This window comes from Mauremys mutica, unplaced genomic scaffold, assembly GCF_020497125.1.
Source record: "Mauremys mutica isolate MM-2020 ecotype Southern unplaced genomic scaffold, ASM2049712v1 Super-Scaffold_100400, whole genome shotgun sequence".
NCBI lineage: Eukaryota > Metazoa > Chordata > Testudines > Geoemydidae > Mauremys > Mauremys mutica.
Window position 1 is genome coordinate 14,652 of NW_025423330.1, and position 6,158 is coordinate 20,809.

The 6,158-nt window shown below is 50.8% G+C and overlaps 1 pseudogene; it reads left to right on the plus strand.

Annotated features, from left to right (window-relative positions):
- The first annotated feature begins 1,912 nt into the window (after positions 1-1,912).
- Positions 1,913-5,920, plus strand: LOC123361169 (annotated as a pseudogene).
- The last annotated feature ends 238 nt before the right edge of the window (positions 5,921-6,158 follow it).

The following is a 6,158-nucleotide window of genomic DNA, read 5'->3' on the forward strand; positions in this document are numbered from 1 at the left end:
ATACATAAAGTTAAGCCTGTGTATACTTCTTTGCAGGGCCTTATTTTTTGATGCAGTTTCTTTATTATTATTTATAATAATAATATCCAGTTCTACCATAGGGCGTTTCATCAGTAAATCTCAAAGCAAGTAAGTATTGTTGGCCCAGATCTATTGATTTCAATATCTTTGTGGATCTGGGCCATTATCTCCATTTGACAGCTGGGGAAACTGAGGCACAGAGTGATGCTGCAACTTAAGCAATGGCATTATTAATTGTCATTACCATTTTATTATCCTTTAACATGATAATAGAGCACAATAGCAATATTTACTATTTAAGGCAATAGCAAATATGTGAAAATAAATATATTAAGGATGACATGACTATGTTGCAACACACAGTGCGCATGCTGGAGTTGTGGGAGTCAACAGGAGTTTTGCCAGTGTCATTAAAGAAAGTAAGATCAACCCCCACTAATAGTTTTATTTATTTAAATTAGGAATGTGAAGAATGCCTGATGGGGAATTGACCCTACTGACCCGGCATGGGGGAGGGGAACGAGACAGCCACGGTTTGTGCTGTTTCTTTAGTTCATGCATCCTTTTAGCCTGATTAGGTTTTCTCTGGGTTCCTAGTTCACTGCCCAACTGCCCATGCAATCTAATTTAGGAACAAAATCCCACTTAATTAAGAGTTCATCAAAGTGGGCTGTTACTGTGGGCAGCACACCAAAGGCTCCAGCCTGTTGGAGCTTATTTAAGAGCTGTGAGCTGTCTCCTAGCCATGGCACCATATCTAATACACTTAGCACCTAGTTCTAGGAGGTAGCCTCAGCGACTGCCCGTTGGGGGTGGGGGTTCGAGCACCCCCCCAGGTGCCTTTGTTCCCAAGTGATTTGGCTGCAGATCTATGCTGGCTCAACTCCACAAGAGGTTTGCAGTGGTATTTTCGCTGGAGGTTTGTGTGTATGTCTGGTGCCAAATTCCTGATACCTTTGAATTCTTTTAGGAGGGGGTGTCTGGTGCCTGCTGTGTCTCATTCCCCCTTTCTTTGAGTGATTTCATTGCGGGGGGGGGTGTCTGGTCTGTGTGTGTGGGAAGCTATTGTCTCTGTCTCTGGATTATTTTGCAGGGAGAAGGGGCATGGAAAAAAATTCACCAATCAAATTCAAAGGCATCGTGCCCCCCCCCTTAAATCAAAGGCTGTATGCACTAGCAAGGGGTGCCTCCCTATGTTTCCAAAATGTATACTCAAAAAGGACCTGATCCTGACACTGAAGTCAAGGGGGGGGGAGGTTTACCATTTACTTATTAATGGAAATAATGGCAGGCCTACTACCCATTCTTAAAGTGAGAAGGAAATTCTGTAGTTATCCTTCCTTGAATATTAAAATGTTTCCACTCTGCATAAAGGATAGCCAAATTTTAGGCACCTTTCTGCCAATCTGAGTAAGTCTGTTCCAGAGTGCTGGCCATTTAATGGCCTGTCTACCTCACTTTTATTTAATAATACTTTACACATCAGAGGAAAGGGAATCAATAATTGTCTATCTCTTATTGATTATCTGTCTTAATTATCCAGCCATGGAACTGATCTGCTGTTGATATAATACTGTCAACATACTCATACAACATACAGTGTTTGTAAACTATCCAAATTGAGCTTTTTTTTTCACTCCGCCCCCATCCCCTTCACACCCTTCTGTACTCTTCCTCCTTCCAATCCACAGACACTCCCCTCCAATCAACTTACTTTTAACATGACAATGGCCTTGAAAATGCTCTCTAATCAAGGCAAAGTTAGGAAGGGCATAAATCTACCCCCCACTCTATGGGCATCTGTGTGTGTGTTTGTCTGATAGAGTCTACCCCTCTCCATCTCCACCTTGTCTTCTCTGAGGTTAGGGGTTTATTTGGGGGTAACGTTCCCCAAACACAAACATCCATGAGTGCCCACCTGGCAATGCCCCCCTACCAGCCTTACCCAGCCGGGGTAGGAACTGGAATAAGGTATGGCGACTACTATTGGAACTGCCCAGCGGAGATGGACAATGTCCCCCACAAAGAGGCAGCAGATGCTGATGTCCCAGTCCCAGAGCCAGAGGAGAAGACCCTCCATAATCCAGGTACGCCAATTTTGGAATGACTGAAAATTATCATCATCAATCTTGCTGTCTGGAATGACTCAACAAGGGGCGGGTGTGGGAGAGCTCATCTCAATAGCTTTCCTCTATCTCCATAGCCAAGTGACCTCCCCCTCTCCCCAAAAGATTCTGCTACCTTATTTTTTAGGGAGGAACAGGGAGTCCGAAACGCTGTCTAATCTGGGGGAAGATCGACCCAAACTAGCTTAGAGGGTATTTCATGGGGGGCTTAAGCACCCACTCCTAGGTGCAATAACCAGTCCTGTCTGGCAGCAAGTTGGTGCGGGTGGGTGGACGCCCCTCAGAACAGACCCAGAGCAGAACTAGAAAGGTTGGTGTCCAGGGCTGCTTGGACATGTGGTTGGAAGGCTCTAGCTAAAGGCCCGCTCCTGCTCTCCTGGATGCTAAATGCCAACGCTGCCTTCAGTGGGGGGAAGCCAGACGTGTTTAAATCCGAGTTGTGTGGGGGTGCGGGGGGCTGTTCAGAGAGAAGCCGGGCGAGGGGTTGCGGGGGGCTTGGGAGGGACCCACTTTCCGATGGGGATTGGTACATGTCTGGCCCGGGAAGGGAAACCACCAGCCCCGACCCCTCTTGTCTGGTCCCGGCCATTTGCAGCTCGGGCACTGGGCTGTCCTTCTTGGACCAATTCCAGTCCGCAACAGGCCGGGGCGCGCCCGCTGAAAGCTCCAGCGTGGAAAGCGGGGGCGCTGTGGCCCCGCCTGTGGCTAACCGGGCGCGAGAGCCTGTGGGGGGTGCAGGGAGAAGTAGCAATAAGCCCCCCCCCCGGTGGTGGGGCAGGGCTCGAGGTCCCAGGAGGCGGGCGAGGCGCCAGGGAGGGCACCGCGGTGATCCAGACCCAGGAAGGGAGGCAGGCTCTAGCCATTGTCCTGGCTCCACTTCTGGACCAAATCAGGCCTTGCTCCCTTCCTGGGAGGAGGCGAAAGGGCCTGAGTCGGGGGCTGTGAGGGGTGCGATCTCTGCACAGGGATCGGCTCCCAGGGCTGGGTGGGGGACAGGTAGCTCCTTGGTGGTGTCTCTAGCGAGGGTGGCCCAGAGCTCCCGGAGCCCAGCCAGGCTGCAAAGGTGCTGCTGAGTCTGTCATGCTGCTGGTGTCTGGCTCTTGTGGATTCCCAAGGCGCATGCAGACTCCTGGGGCTCCTTCGGGTCCCACCCGCCCCCCCCGTGCCTGTCCCACGGACAACACCGGGGAGAAAAGAGCGAATTCAGGCTGTTCCCAGCCCTCAGGAGCCAATTTACCCCCCGGGGCCAATGGGGAATTGCTCTGTACAGCGCCTTCCCCGAGGCTGCCCTGCATCTTGCTCTCCAGGCTGATCTGCGCTGTTACTACTTCGGGCACGTTCTCCCCCTGGCTCCGGCCCCAGCATTTCTTTCTAATAGGAATTGTAGCAGCTGGCGCCGTGGTGGCGTTTAACCCTAGAGCCCGCAGTGCCAGGAACCCCCATCAGGCGTCGCCAGAGAGCGCTTCAGTTTTCGCGGCTGTTTGTGCGGGGTGTGCCCGCAGCGAGGTTGAGACACCCCGTTAAGTCGTGTGACCCTTTGCCGTTACATGCAATAGGCACGTTTCCCGAGCAGGGAGCTCAGGCACCGACCAAAAGCAAATCGGTATCCCCTAGGGATGAACGTCTCCTGTCACGCTGCAGGCGCCCTTAATGCGCCACTTTCCTTTCTCCCTCCCTAGAGCTCTCTCCAGCTTCCTCCAGCTCGGGAACACCCCGGACTCAGCCAGCAGCCCCAACACGAAACCCCCATCCCCACACCCTGCGATCCGCATGGGTGGGGTGGAATGCGGGGGAGGGGTGAAGAAGGCCAAGAGCCGCAGGGCCTTCTCCCAGGAGCAGCTGCAAACCCTGCACCAGCGGTTCCAGAGCCAGAAATACCTCAGCCCCCAGCAGATCCGGGAGCTGGGCTCAGCCTTGGGGCTCACTTACAAGCAGGTGAACACCGAGATCTGGTTCTGTAGAGTGTTGGCATCCTAGTGGCTGGGCTGCATCCCTGATTTGAGGTGGGGTCTTACAAACATGGTCGGTTTTTCAGTGGGAGAGCTCCAAGGCAAGGCCAGATTCCCCACTGTCTCGTCTCTTCTGTTGTAATTTACATCTGTGCAAGGAGGCTGTGAAATGCTACCAGTGTCAGAAGTCCCCTCTTGCTCACCTAGGATTAGCCATCCACTTTGCACAGGTGTTCAAGACTCAAGCAAGGGGCATGCAATGAGTCAGTTCCTGCTTGTTCTGTAAGTAGCACTCACTATACTCTTGGAGCCACTGCTGACCTCATTGCCCCAGCATGAAGGCAGGGGGTGCTGCGCTGCGGAGAAAGTATGGGCAACTTAGGTGTACTCTCTACTCTCAGTACTGACACTAGTGTTACAGTGTCATCCTGTTGGGTGCTGTGCTGCAGAAAGCCGCGTGGATGACTCTAATTTAGGACTGACCCATCTTTCATACAAAAATGGAGGTTCTAACTATTTGTGATCATGAAAGAACCTGTGGTAATTTGCAGTAGGGGTGTCTGTCCCAGTGATTGTAATTATATTTGACCTCCCTACATTCTCCCATTTTCAGCTGGATATAGTGGTGTTCTTCACTTCCTAAATTGTTGTATATAATTGCTATGGCCTGCCATGTTCCAGCCCAGAGGTGGCTGCATTTCAGTGCTGGGTGAAGCAATCTCTTTATGTATTGTCTATAAATATTTTGTGAGCTCTGTCTAAAAAGGGATTTTTATGCCCTATCATGTCCAGGTAAAAACATGGTTTCAAAACCAACGGATGAAGTTTAAACGATGCCAGAAGGAAACTCAGTGGATGGAAAAAGGGACACGCCTATCCCAAGTAAGAAGAGGTTTAATTATGGGCAGTTACCAAGGGGACCTATAATATCTATCTAATGTACGTGTTTGCTATCCAGTTAATATGGGATGCTCATGGGCTTAGTAACCAGCCCTTGCTCAGTGTTTCCAGTACAGCATTCATTCAGTCTCAGTTTACTGTATCATGTCATTTAAGCCTACATTGAGGATTGAATGGATCTGGGGGAAGGAGAGCAGAACTTTCCACTTCTAGGATCTCAGGTCGAGGGACTGGTTAGATTAGAGAATGGCATATGGACACCAGTTGCAATCCAGTCAACCCAGGAGGAGCAGGGGATCTTTCACCTCTAGGATATTGGTACTTGTATTGTGGTAGTGCATAGATCTTAGGGCCCCAGTGTGCACTGGAGATGTATATAAAGAAAAGGCAGTCCCTGCCCCAAAGAGTTTATAATCTCCTGGTTTGTGCTATTGGAGCCTCAGTACTGTTTGCTTATACCTGTGTATTGAACCACCTTCTCTCTCTCTCTCTCTCTCTCCCCCAATGGATTTCATCAGGCAGGTTACCTGGATTTCAACCCCAGTTATCACCAGGGTTGTCCAGTTAGTGCCAGCAGGAACATCCAGACTGTGACCAATGTGCATCAGAGCTATGGTAGCAGCCAGACCTATGGGAGTGGCCAGAGCCTGTATCCCTTCGTGGCTATCGAGGAGGAGGGGTTCTTTGGGAAAGCCGGGGGAGCCTGCAGCGCCCAGCAGGCAATGGGCTTCTTCAGCCAGCAAAAGATGAACTTTTATCATGGCTTCCCAGCGAACATGGATTATGCCAGCATGGAGACAGAAGATGGGCTACCACTTCCAGAATGCCTCTGTCAACGCGACGTCCTTCCTGAGTAGAGCTGGGTGCCAGCAGTACCAGTCAGCATGGCACCCTCAAGGGACGCAAAGCAACTATAACCCTTAGGCCTCTCCTTCTTCTTTCCCTCTCCCAGTCTTTCTTCCGTTTCTCTTATCCAGCCTCTGTTTTTTAGGGCCCTGACCCTGACTCCTGAGATGTGTGGAGTCCCCCAGCTCCCATTGACTCCAGTGGAGGGGCTTGGCACCTTGCAGGATGGTTAGGGTCTCTCTCTCCTTCTCTTCTTTAAGAGGTGCCTGTCTGGGTCTGACTCAAGGTGTGCTGCATGGCTCTGAAGTTGGCTTTC